The sequence below is a fragment of the Pinus tabuliformis genome, chromosome 6 (genome assembly GCF_031772625.1).
Source record: "Pinus tabuliformis cultivar Carrire ecotype Pingquan chromosome 6, CPIR1, whole genome shotgun sequence".
In the NCBI taxonomy this organism is placed as follows: Eukaryota; Viridiplantae; Streptophyta; class Pinopsida; order Pinales; family Pinaceae; genus Pinus; species Pinus tabuliformis.
In genome coordinates, this window is record NC_142292.1 from 2,013,811,334 (window position 1) to 2,013,826,274 (window position 14,941).

Sequence of the window (14,941 nt, forward strand, 5' to 3'; positions counted from 1 at the left end):
TTGTTAGGCTTCCTAGGTCACCTTTGTGTTCCTTTAAGCGAGTGTGCCAAGATGATTTGGGAAGCACACTATAGTTGGGCTATTGGGAATTTTGGGGTCGAGAAAATGGTGGCAGTAGTACAAAAGTATTTCTATTGGCCGAATCTGCGAGAGGATGTCGAGAAGTACATCAAATCATGCATTGCCTGCACCATTTCCAAACTGACCATCAAGAAGCAAGGCCTCTATACCCCGCTGCCTACCCCTAGTCGACCTTGGGAATCCATCTCCATGGATTACATGTGAGGCCTTCCTTCCACTAAGCATGGAAATGACTGTGTTTTTGTGGTCGTCGATAGGTTCTTGAATATGGCCATTATGGCGATCTGCAAGAATAATATCAAAACAGAAGCCACTGCTAAAATTTTCTTTGAACGAGTGTGGGTACACTTTGGGATCGCACAGTCTATCATCTTAGATCAGGACAACAGGTTCCTTTGTACATTTTGGTCCAGTCTCTGGTTGATGTTGGACACCAAAATCACTAAGTCCATAGCCTTCCATCCTTAAACTGATGGCCAGACAGAGGTTGTCAATAGGATGATCATACAAATTCTACGCATGTACAACTAAAATCATCCACACACATGGGATGAGAGCCTCCCCTATGTTTAGCACAACTACAACCGAGATCTCCACAGCTCGACTAGCCATAGCCCTTTTCAGGTGGGCTTGGGATTCTAGCCACTATGTCCCATTGATGTGTCCATGCCATTTGTATCTACTCACACAGATTTGGCTCATGTCCAATCTGAAACAAATAAGGAAAATGGATTCATTGAGCACATCCAACATATTCACCAACAGGTCCATGACATTCTGGAGAAATCAAATGCCAAGTACAAGTAGCGACATGATCAACATCGAGTGCCACATAGGTTTCAGGTGGGCGACAAAGTCTGGTTGCATTTGCAAAAGGAACGCCTTACCAGAGCCTATCGGAAACTCAGACCACTCCGATATGGTCCTTACATGATTACCAAGGCTGTGGGAGATAAAGCATTTGACCTCAATATTCCCCCATTCCTTGGCCTGCACCTAGTGTTGAATGTGGACGGCCTTGGGCCATACTTTCCACCATTACTAGACACATCCGACATTGCAGAATAGCTCACACCCATAGAGTTAAATCTAGATTAAATGGAACAAGCTGCAACTAATCAGATCATGGACACAAAGATCAAGAAGAGTTGCCAGTAGAATATTCAACTGTATCGAGTTGTCAAGGAAGGCCAACTCCTTCACCAGGGCAAGTGGCTCACCAGGGACAAAGTTCAACAGAAGTTCCCTCATCTCATGGAGGAACTCAACGCAATGGGGACCATTACTTCCAAAGTGGGGAGGAATGATCCAGGTGGATATTGGTGGCCACACGCCAATTCCACTTGGACCCCCACCATTGCTTCTTCAATTTTTTAGTTTCCTTAATTGTAGCACAATTTACTATTTTTAGCAGTTTTTCGGGTCCTAAACTTCCAGAGCCGTTTTGAGGTCCTAAACGATGTTTTTTTGGAAATCTACTGCCAACAATTTTTTGACGAAAATTGTCCATTTTGTTGTAGTTTGTCCATTTTGTTGTAGTCCTCAGAGAGATCTTTCCAATGGGCTATCATGCACGTCAAACGTAGATAATATGACCAAGTCGCGACCCCGGGAAGTTGGTTGCATAATTCACCCCAATGGGGCCCATAAACTCTTGGTCTTACATCTCCTCGGGTTAGGGTTTTGGTTGTTTAGGGTTTGCTCTTATTTTTCAATAATAAAAAGGCCCTTGAGCCTCATTTTAAGGTAGTTTAGAGGCATGTAGCTGCTACATCTCTTCTCAGAAATAAGCTACCATCGCCCTAGTTGGTTTATTTCCATTCCAGTTTGTAAGCATATTTCAGTGTTTTACATTAATGAAATGAAGTATTATTTCCGGTGCATTTTTTTGTTTATGGTTATCTCTATAATTTGTTGCATTCCTGTTTAAATATGGATCATTTATCTTCATCCTCCTATCACTCATATTAATGCCATTGTGTCCTCTAGGATTGCTCCTTGAAAAGGTTCATTCAAAACTCATTATTTTTTAGATCCTTGGCCCTTATCCCACCTATTGCGACATTATAAAAGGGGCAAGTAGGTGGAATGACATATCCTATATCTACAGTAGAAATCACATACCAATCTATTGTCAATTATGTAGATTATGATCCCATTCCTCCCCCATTAAAGGATTTGAATAGTGATGTGGCTACAGTATGGATTGTTGATTCTACTTCAGCTATGGATTAACTTGACATTTTGTTAACATCTAAAGAGGAAATTTTAGAAGAAATGACTGGTGTAGAAATATCGTGAGATTATTTGAATCATCAATCCTATTTTCTCCCTGATTTGCATGAAGTTGAATAAAATTTGTCCAATCCTTCTTCAACTAGAAGTGTTCATAAAATTCTAAATCCTTTGGCCCCATTCATAATTTTTCTGAAGGTAATATGTCTAATATCTTGGAAACCATTCTGGTGAACATTTCCAGGAATTCCAATATCATCGACAATGTCTTCATTGGAGCTTAATGTTCCCCTAAGAAATCAAGATTTATACTCACCTCTTTAAGGAATTTCGAGATGTGTTTGCTTGGTCTTATAAAGAAATTCCTAGAATTGATCTATCGATAGTTCAACATGAGATAAAGACATTCAAAAAAGCTATGCCTGTATGGAAAAAGCTTCTACTAGTAAATACTAGAAAAGCTATAACTATTAAAGACGAGGTTGAAAATATGCTTAAGGTAGGTTTAATATACCTTGTTCCTCTAACTGAATGGGTCTCGAATCCAGTCCCTATTGATAAAAAGAAAGGAATGATCCAAGTATGCATCGAATTTAGGGATTTGAATAAGTATTGTCCTAAAGATAATTTCCCTACTCTATTTATCGATCATATCATTGATGAGTGTGATGGAAATGAGATATTTTCCTTCATGGATGATTTCTTAGGATATAATCAAATAACTATCCATCCTAAGGATCAACACAAGACATCATTTATTTTCCCTTGGGGCAAGTTTTCATACAAGAAGATTCCTTTTGGCCTCAGAAATGTTGGAGCTACTTTTCAGCAGGCCATGGCTTATGCTTTCCACGACATCAAGCACATGATAAAGGCATATTTGGATAGCATAGCTCCTCATTCTTGAAAGGGAATGGATTATCCAAAACACCTTCAATTGGTTTTTAAAATATGTCGTCACTATAAGATCTGGTTGAACCCTAATAAATGTGTTTTCACTATCACATCTAGTCGGTTATTGGGATTCATTGTGTCCATTGAGTGGATTCGTGTTGATCCCTTCAAGGTTGAGGCAATACTTCAGTTTTCTCCCTTGTTGATTGTTCGTCAATGTTAGAGTCTCCAAGTAAAACCCAATTTATAAATTATGCCAAGATTACAATTACTAAAGAACAGATTTCCATTTGTTTGGGATGATTTCGCTCAACACTCCTTTAATTCTTTAAAAAAGGCATTGATCTCTGCTCCTCTTTTGAGTCCACCTAATTATAGTAGGGATTTCCTGTTGTATCTCGCCATGGCAGAATCAACCATTGGTATGGTTCTAGTTTAGGAAGATGATGCTCTTAGAGATCATGTGATTTATTATCTAAGCCAAGGCTTAGTTGGTTATGAACTTAGGTATCCTCATATAGAGAAATTAGCTTTGGCAGTAGTTCATGATGTCTAATGGCTCTCTCTTTATATTCTCCTTAGAAAAAAAATTTGTTGACAAACATCAACCCATTTCATTCTATCATCAATAGGTGAGTGATTAGGGGCAAGTATAATAAATGGATTTTCATCTTATAGGAATCCGATATCGAATTTATGTTAGGCATGTATAAAAAATATATAATATTCATGGAATTTATTTCAAGGTGGCCTTGTGAAGAGGATTTTTTTTATGAAGTGATTTCATGATGAACATCTCTTCCTAATCCCTTCACAGGATTGTTGGTTTGGAAACATCATAGTATATCTCCAGAATTTGAAGTTCCCTTAGACATTTTCGAAGGATGAAAGTAGAAAATTCTGTCACCTAGCTAAAATTTATATTATTATTGGCGACACCTTGTATCATCATGGGATTGAAACTATTATCACTCAGGTTGTCCCTTGGCTCCTTAAGGGATACGGCCGAGGTAACCACAAACCAATCTTTGGGCTACAGGTCCTAGCCTACCTATAACCAGAGAGGGCTCTCTCTTTATGATTTAACTTTGTTTTGGTGTAATTTTAGGCTAGTTATGGTGTACATGGGTTTTGTTTTGATTTTGGTGGGAAGGATGATATTTTCAAGCAAAGTTGGGATACATAGTGTGAGAAGTTCAAACCATTGGGCATGGAGTCATGGATTAGGGCTTGTTGTTGCGTTTTCTTGGTCACAAGAGGAATATAGAGTAGGATAGCTACACATAGAACAATATCAAGCTGGAATAAAGATGGAATGAAGGTCAAAGATGAAAGGAAACTAAGAATATTTCATTAGCTAACAGAGAGGGAAGGTGAATGAAAGTTTGTCTAGGAGCAGTCAAGAATTCCTAAATAACAGTCATATGTGAAAGAAACATGGTAAACATGATCATTTAAGTATGCATATTCATAACCATTTCTAAAGAAAACATATAGAAATAACAAGAACTGAGCATAGAGTGCGGTTAAGCAAAGCCTAAGCTATTCTCCTTTCTTGCTATTTAGATGGTAACACTGGTGGTGTAAACATATATAAACTGTAAACAGAGGTAAGAAAACACTTATTGAGCCATGTAGTAGCACAGGAATTCCACAGTCACTCTTTGGCCATTAAATAACACAACAGACAGTTCTTCATCCAAAGCATTCTAGCAGTCTTTGATTATAGAGCTCTCAAAGTATACAACACAAGTCTAGAATAAGGATTATCAACCAACCAACCTCGAATATGTTCTGTGGGGCAGTATTTATACAAAATATGAGTTACAAAATATCTAGTTTATGAGTTAATAACTCATAACTTTTTACCACCGCTTGAGGAATAGTAGATGAAAGAGTAAATGATGCATTAGATATTTAGGGTATTAGCTATCCGTTCTGTCAGAGAATTTAGACTTTTGGGATCAACTGAGTCGGCTGAGGCGGTGCTTTTAATTTGCGTTTTTTGGGCCTGCTACCCTAGTGCTTCGCTGAGTCACTGCTTTGTTATCCTACTTTCGGTATGCATCCTTCGCCTTTTTATAAAATTGCCGTAGTCATATCTTGACTCCCTCTGCCTGCTATCTTTTCTTTAGTTCTCTGTTTCCAGCGTTGCCTCTTGCGAATTTCTGGGTTTTGCAGGTAGCCGAGCAATAGGAAGCTCTCCATTTTGAGTCATTTTTCTTAGCGATGCGTGATTAGCACTAAGCGCTAATCGTGCATCGAAAACTTCCTCTGTTTCTCGTTTCAGGCATTCTTTGACGCAATTCTCACCCTTTGCACCCTTTCTATGATGATGTCAGCATGACGTCATCGATGGGTCCCAGGTACAGTAGGGTGACGTGGCAGTGACATCAGCGGAGGATAGGTGGCAGATGACATGGCAGTACGGTAGGGTGACGAGGTGGGGATGCAGGCAAATGAGCTGGTGGTCACGCGGAGCAGAGGTGGGTTGACGTGAGTGGCGACGTGGCGCTGACATCAGGGGTGGAGAGACAAAAGGTGGTTTGTGGTTTTATCAGACCGCCTCCTGTACGAGGGTGGTAAGTGTCAGAGGGGCTCTGATGCAATCAAAACGGGACACCTGTCTTCTGTACGACGGAAAAACTGCCGTGTTATCGGACACTAACCGTCAGACGTTGGGGCGGCTCCGAAATTGCCGAGGGCCATTGGATCTGGCAGGGCGGATCAGAGGGCTGACGGAGCGCAGAGCTGGCGGTAGGTTAATGTACGGGCTTGTTGTGACTCAGGGGCCCGCCCGAATATTAAATTAATATTGCGCGACGGGGGCTTTTGAACTTTGGTTAATGCAGAATTGTGGGTTTCTGTGCGGACATAGAAAAATAATTTAATGTCTAACAAAGCCTTTAGACACCAATTATATAAAACGAAAGGGGAGGGATAAAATGGGAAAAATACAAGGGTAGAGGGGTAGGTATAGGCTATTAACCTAACCAGAGGTTAGGTTAATTCCAGGGTTAAGACACGGATGGGTTCATAATAGTCCCAGATGGACTATTATTTCCCAAGACTGCATTGTAAGGCTATAGTGCCATGGGGTGGGAATATTTATTATATTTTTTTGGGTTTTTATATAAGTTTTTGTATAATAGGGGATAAGGAAATGATCTAGGGAGCTAGATAATAGAGTTAGGAGTTAATATGAAAATGAAAAGAAAGCACTAAGTTTAGAGATCTTAGGCTACTAAAAAGGGAAAAATGACTTATAGAGTGAATAAGAGTACTCCTATGCAAATCAAATCTTTACTTAGGCCAATGATATGACAAATGATGAAACTTAAGAGATAGCAAGCAGATCTTGACCTCTTTGGGGAGGTTAGTGAATGATTTGGGGAATAAGAAGAAGGGGGAGTTAGACATGCCTCGCTTGAGCTCCTCCAAATGAAAAACTACCTCATAATTGTGATCTGAATAGATATAACACTTGAAAACATGAAATGGATCACATAGCTTGATTCTGCAACCACAAAACTACTTACCCAGCCTACTTACCTAGCATTTTTTCTTCTTTTTGGTTTGGGTGCACTTGAACTAGCAGACCCTGATTATCCTTTTTTCTTTTGACTATCCTCCTATCTAAATGTACCCTTATTTCTTCCAAGGGCCCAAATTAACCAGTTGGGCTCCTTCATTTCTCTACCTAGCTACTCATCTGCCAAGCTTAGGCTGTTTGGACAGATATTCATTCTCTATCTTCTAAAATAAGCAATTTAAACCTAGGGAAGCCAAGATTAAGCTGTTTGGCCTTCCCTTAACTGAGAAATCCTTCAAAAATGGAACTTTTGCAGCATCGAAAAGATGAACATTTTTGGCACTTCCACTGTCAATCATGAAAAATGACACCTATTCCAATAGGAGGCTAACAGAAACATTCCTTAGGTGTTGTTTAACCCTAGAAGAATTTGAGTATGTTTAAATGACTTCCACAGTGGAGTTGGTGGAGGTCATCTATTTGGGCTTTCTATAACCCAAAAAATCTTACGGGTAGGCTATTTTTGGCCCTCAATTTTCAAAGATTACATTGAAGCGGACAAGAAGTGCCATCCTTGTTATGTGTACGCATGGAAAATTTACACTCACCTAGCTCTACTTTTCCCTGTCATCATATTCGGTCCTTTTACTAAGTGGGGTATTGATTTTATGACTTGTAACCTGGCTTCGGCTAAGGGCCACAAGTACATTATCGTAGCAGAAGACTACTTTACGAAGTGGGTAGAAGTTATGCCTACTTTCAATAATGATGGTGAGGCAACAACTCTTTTCCTATTCAACCAAATCATTTCACGTTTCTGTATTCTAAGGGATATTGTCACTGATCATGGTAGTCATTTTCAGAATAAGATGATGTCTGATTTGGATTTAAAATTTGGATTTCAACAGGACTATTCATCTCCGTACTAGCCTCAAGCTAATGGATAGGTTGAGGCGATAAAAAAATCCCTTAAAACTATCCTGTAAAGGAAAATTAATAAAGATAAATCAAATTGAAACATCATGCTATATCTTTCGCTTTGGGCATACCGGATGTTTGTCGAGACCGCCATGGGTTTTAACCCCTTTCAACTAGTTTATGGTTTGGAATCAATCCTCAGTGTGGAATTTGAGATCCCATATCTTAAATTAGCAGTTCAACTTCTTCCATACACCTCCAGTCTTGAAGAATGCCTTATTCATTTAGAACATCTTGATGAGTAGCATCAAGATGTAGCCACAATGAATAAGGTTCATAAAAAGAGAGTAAAGGCCCAATATGATAAGACTGTGCGTCTTGTGGTTTTCTTTGAAGGTGACCTTGTCCTGGTATATGACCAATATAAGTACACCTTGGGGGTAGGAAAGTTCAAACCCATGTGGTACGACTCTTTTATCATCAAAAAGGCCTTGAAGAAAGGTTCATATGAGTAGGTTGAATTTGATGGAAATGTGTTTTCTGGCCCAAAAATGGACTATATCTTAAGACGTATTATGCCTAGGCTATTTCCTAGATTTTTCTCTGTTTTGTAAATATTGTTCATAGTTGTTTGTTTCTATCTATGGGTCTTGTGGTTATATTTGTATTTTTGATCTACTTTAGCAGGTTTCGATGCGTGATCTGGTGTATCTAAGATTTGTCAATGGTGCTAGTACGCATACTCGGAACGTAGCTTCCACTTCTTGGTTAATATATTATCCATCTAGTCAATTGTTAGTCTCAATAGGAATATGTATTGGTCTTTCTTCCAACAATATGGATGAATACATTGTTGTCATTAATTTACTATCTGAAGCAATATCTTTTGGTATTGAATCACTAGTAGTTTATTTGGATTCACAACTGGTGGTGTCTCAATTAAATAACATATATCATGTGAGAGATCCTTTATTACATCGCCAATTTCTAAGAGTGATATTATAATAAAGATCATTTAATTTTATTACTTTCATTCATGTTGGCTACATGGGGCCTGACCCAGGTTCAGCATTAGTTAGCAAAACAAATCCCTACACTACTAGCCCTTTCGACATCAGCCCACAGAGTGAGGACCGAAGTATCACTCGAAGCAGTATGGGGGGATGTCGGAACCAAGTTTTACACCCTGATATGGTCGTGATGTCGGTTTATTCCTCCTATTCCTGCTTTCGTGTAAGTCATTAAGTCCTATGGCTCTATCTGTCTAGCCCTTTATTCCACCCTTCAGTACCTCCACGAAGGGGTACGATTGGCCTTCACGTAGTCCTATCTTGTGGTGAAGGTATTTTTGCGCTGCTAGGTAAGCGTATCGTGCAGATTCCCAAACTAGCTTAAGTGTCTTACTTATCTTATTAAACAATCATAGTTAGCGCCACGTAAACATATATCCTTACTTGCGTTCATTTAACTAATGCAATTACATACATTCACACACCACCTAAGCATTATAAATGAAATTCATACACAATAGGAAGAGATCCATTAACAGGAAACAAAGACACAAATTTTGTAGAATACTTCTCTTTATTGATATCTTCAGATGATTACAGACTCTATCTGCCCTATACACATAGCTACAGGGGTCCGTGCACTCAACTACGGACATCTACCCTAGGCCTCTGCGCACTCAGCTGCAGAGCCTCTACCTACGCTATGACCCGACACTTAGACTTCTCTCCTTATCACTCAAGACTTCTTACTTCTTCTACAAAAACTTATTACTACTTAGAGCTTACTTACTTAGCTCTTTTTATACAATCCCATGGTCCGTAGACCATGGGTAGATCTTTACAGCCGACTTTACACTTTACAAAATAAGGGTAGACAATCCTTTATGACTCATGACACCTTTGCACTCCGCGACCACAAAAATGTGGAGACTTTACACTTTATTACAAAATTTGACCCAAAACATTGGCTTTTAGCCCCAAAACTATCCTTGGGGGGTCCTATTCCTAACAAGCCCCCAACATAAACATCGTGACTCGCCCTCGAGTCACTTTGCAAGCATAGAGATCTTAGCACGAAGACCTCCCAGTTTGACCTGTATGACTGCAACCTTAGCAGTACATTGTGTGGCTACCTACTTCGCGTCTTCAACCATCTACTCAATCACTGCTCTTGAACTGTCGACCTGAAGCTTTTGCTGAGTTGCTTGCAGAGTCGCAAGATTTCCTGCAATAGAGGCTATTACCATGTAAGCCTCATCTAGCTAGGGCTTCAGTCGCACCTTCAGCACAACTTCCTTGTGCAACACTGAATCCTCATGTTCTTTCAACTGCTTGGCCTCCTACAGCTTCACCAATATCTATGTGAATGTGACAGTTCATGCTATGCCTTTGACCTCATCATACCATTGTTGCAGCTCACGTGCTTCTGTCTCTAGTCATTGTACATTAGAGTCCTCCTACAAGCTCATCAGGACCTCGAACGACTGCTCAAAAAGTTGTGTGCAGTCTGCTATTGCACTATCGACCGACGCTATCACAACTGTGATAATGTTTGTACACTGCTCCTTTACTTCTAGCAGGGTTGAAGGCTAGGCCTTCATTAATTCAGTGATATGCAGGTTCAACTCCAACTTAACCCTCGCCATTTTTGTATGAGCGTTGCGCACCCCTATAGCTAGCTTGCGAACATGCACCTCGACTGGTTCTTTATCAGGAATGGCCAGCTCTAGGACCATTCAGCATGCCTGCTCCATGACCTGAAGTATATGCTTGTTCTAGTCAGTCACCTCAGTCAAGGCGGTGATGGCAAAGTATCATTGTAGTTCCATCTTCTCATTGTTAATGTGCTACTCATTGATCACCTATAAAGTGTGGTGCTCATGGGCCCTTAGCTCCGTAATCACTCTATCCTGCAAGAGGTGGAGCGCCTCGCCCGGTAGCACTGCCAAATTCAACCCTACTCCCTTGATGGCACTGACAGTGGGCCTATTAGCTTCATTCTACATGGTCAATGCTCCATCAGGCAGCACTATCGTGTTGGAGGCCTTCATGCGCAGCATCTCAGCAGCCTCTGAAGTACTGATGGCAAGGCTGGTGGACACTGTGCAAGCCTGTGACATGTGGGTCTGTAGCTCCTGCAAACCTGTCTGGATAGCCCCTAAGATTAGTTGCTCTTGCTGCTCAAACTATTTTAGGGCCTCCGTGGTGACATCTCACACCGTGTCACCGATGTCAGGCAAATCACCCCCGGTGAGGGTGATTGGGTCCAGTGATGTCTTAGCGGCCTTGGATTTCTTCCTGGACCCTCCTTTCTCCTACTCCCTTAGAAGCTTGATGCTGATGGACGTCGCCTGTGGGTCTGCACCTTGATACTCTGTCTACTCGTCTGTCTATTTCTTTGTCTCGGGGGGGAGGCGACCTCGCACCTTTGTCAGATCCCTGCTCTGTTCCACCTGTTTGCTTCTTCATTTACTGAGTGGCATCGCGCTCCACCTAGGCCTTGTGAGTGGCCTCCTTATTTCTCTTTTGGGCCAGCTGCATCATCTTGAGCTTTGCCTCCTCCTTCTTCCGCTACGCACCAGACTTGCTCCCTCCCACCACTAAGTCTGCAGTAGTGCACCATTATGTTGGCCATCGATCAGGTACTGCATCAATGGCGTCATCTGTTTCCAGGTAAGGCCGGTCATAGCATGTCTACACAGGGTCCTTCCACGCCCTGATGGACATATGGTGAAAATCTGCTTTAAACTCTGCGTAGCCCTGTAGGTTGGAAAACGCTGTAGGAAACAACCGCAACTGATGGTTGATGGCCATGCAGATGTTCATCTCCATCAAGATCTAGAAGATCTTGTTGTCCTTGATGCATTGCGCATCTTTGGTCGCCCATAATGAAAAGTACTTCACTTCTTCTGGTAGGTTTGGCATGACCAGAGGGAATTGACTGTCCTCTGGCAACTCCCATGCTACCAGCACAATAGACAACAAGAGCCATGCATAGTGGAATGTCTTTCTGAGCTCTTGTGCCTCAAGGTAGTTCATAAGGAACTCACCGTGGAGATAGTCTACTCAATTGAACTGAACTCCTTCGGCGCATTCAGTTGCTAGCATGACAACAGGTGTTGGCACTTCATCAACACAACACTTCCTCATCACCTTCCATGCTAAAATCTGCGTAGCCACATTTACAACAAGATCATAGATGCTAGATATGGCATATCCACGCAGCTTCTTTACCAGCTTAAACTTCTCCTTCATGGACTCCGTAAGGGCCTGCTCACCACCTTTTCCATCAAATATCATGGCCGAGTTTTCTCCTATGCAGGGCAACCACATGATCCTGTGGATCAATCTTTCAGTGATGGGTATTGGCTCCTCCAGCCACAAACACCCCATCATGCACAAAGCATAGCAAATTCTTGGTGACCAAGACTGTAATCGGGGTATGGTTCTAGTGTGGCACCCATAGAAGGTTGAGTAGACTTGTCTTGTCTACTCATCTAAGCCACCTCTATGGCTCCAATGTAGTCATTCCAGTGGTTGTATCGATAATGTGGTGCATCAATTGCTCATTCACCAACTGTAGGAACTTGTGGTCAACCAAGTTCGAGTCTTCGAGTTTTAAGAGAGGAGCCTACACCAAGCACAGTCCTTCAAAAGAAAATTCATCTGGTAGCAGAGGGGTTTGCAAGGGGACCTTGCTCCAATCGATATATTTTGGCACCTTGGTCTTGCCTTTGTGCAGAGGGATGTACTTAGGCAATTGAGTGATAGGGTCAGCACCTTGGGCTTCAAATTCCTCTACGTATATTCCCACATCTTCATCATCCATCGGGATGTCTTTGATTTCTGCCTCCTCTGTCTCCAAATTGATGGATTTGGCCTTCTCCTGTGTGGTGGACCTGTTCTTCGGTGGGTTTCTTCTTGGCGATGCACACATCAGTATTGCGGGCTGCTTTCCATTCTTATCCTTCATGCTCTTCTTAGTTGGGGCAGGCTTTGGTCTCATCATCCATGGTGATTTAAGGACTTCCACTAATACTTTGGCAACCTCTGGAGAAGCTTCTTCGACCTCCATAGCAATTTATCACACCGACTCCTCTGTTGTCACTTCTTCGGTACCTATAGATGTTGCAGGTGTCAACATAATGCTTTCCAATAGTGCTCGTGACATTTATGGTAAGTTCGTAAATGCTGGACTCACTATGAGACCCTAAAAATATTCTCGGTTCATGTGCACTTGAGAGCTCAACAACTGAATTCTCAAAACGCCAAGTGTTTTTTGCTAGGCAACCACCTATAATTTATAGGGCATTTTGAATTCAAATCCAAAATTTGGTTCAATAATGCCGGATTAGCGGTAGATTCTCAAGGATCCGACCCATAAATTTTGTCTTAAATGTTAGTCGCCCGCTCCATTTGGTCGCATTTCTATCATCAAATTATGAACAATTACTTTAACGATCACTTTCAGCCAACCTGCATGAATTCTTCCTGGGTAGCACAACTCCCTTTGCACTGTCGCGAACCCTATGACACTTCCTTGCTTCATACAATCCTCCAATCGTGCAACTCCCCAACCCGGGTAGTGTAGTTTATAGTCTCGTGCCTCCTTTCACCTCCCTGGATGCGCTAAGACTATGCTACCTTCATATAGTCACATGGCCAGACCACCAGCATATGGATTCAATTGACTACCATTCACCTTTCCTAGGAAGGGATCTCCATTCAATTTGAACAACTGAACTGCTCCTTCCTCAGTAATCTCCTTAATGACACAGGGCCCTAACCAATGCATTCTGAATTTCCTTGGAAATTTATCAAACTTGCTGTTATATAACAAAACCAGGTCATTTACCTTAAAGGTGCACAACTTAATGTGTCGATCATGCCATGCTTTCTCAAGCTGCTTTTGGACCTGATGGCGAAATCTAGCTAGAAATATTTCTTCCTCAAGCTCAACTAGTTGCACGAGCCTCTCTTCCAAGGCTCTGCAATTTGTCATACCTGTGAGTCCTACTATGCGCAGACTAGGCAGAATGTATTCAATGGGCATCACTACTTCAACACCATATATAAGACTAAAGGGTGTTTGTCTAGTCAACTTCTTACATGTCATCCAATAGGCACATAATACTCCGGATAAGTGTGGGTCCCAATCACTTCGCTGAGCATTGAAAAACCTTGGTCAACATGTTCTCCAACACTTTACTGAATGCTTCCACTATCTCATTAGCCTGCGGGTCATAAGGCATGCTCTTCTAGAGATATACATGAAATTCCTCCATCAACATGCTGATTGTTTCATTCAAAAAGTGTGTACTACGATCACTCATCAAAATCTTTGGACAACCAAATCGTGTCAGTACATACTCAAAGAGGAACTTTGCAGTAGTCGTGCTTGTGCAATGTTTCACAGGCTGTGCCTCCACCCATCAAGTCAAATACTTCGTCAAGGTGATAATGTACCGCGCTCTCGTCTTCTTTCCCTGGGGCTGAATGGGTCCCACTGTCAGGCGGAAAGAGTCGAGAGTGCGAACACAACCAACCTCCCTAGGAGCCTAAGACTCTCTAGTGACAAACAAGACAAACAAGAGCAATCCTTCTCTAAACATGCATTTACCATACAGGAAATCAAGTGTTTAGATCCTACCTGTAGTCCAACGCTATTGTAGTAGTCCAGCCTCGCCGATCCGGATGAGCTCCTCCTTCACTTCGAAACCTGCATTCACTAACAATCAAATGATTAAATAGCACTTAATAATCTCATAAGATAAAACATATTTAACATATAGACCAAGGAGTACATGAAACAACTCATAAATAACAAGTTATTGAGAAGAATGGACTCATTTGCATTAATAGGAAACAAAAGGAACGATTACAACCTGAGCCTTGGTGTTGTGCAAGTCCCTCCCAGGGTCCATCAAGAGTTCTCCTTTACTTTGACAAAGCTCACCCACTTCCAAATGAAACAAGAAAGGATGGGAATCTCTCCTCACAAGCTTCTAAATGGGAGTCCTAATTCCAGCAGCATCTACCCTTAGAAATGTTTAGCTTTTAACCTCCCCTCCTTCTGGCCCAATGCCTATATTTATAGTGCTCTAGAGGAAGTTAATCAGGTCCACCATCAATGGGATAAGCCCCTCTTTGGATGGGATAGCTCCCCTCTTGATGGGATAAGTTCCTCTTCTATAGGGATACATGAACCATCTGGAGGCGCTCCATACACGTCAAACAAGCTTCTAGAATGCTCTAGAAATAACCACAAGTA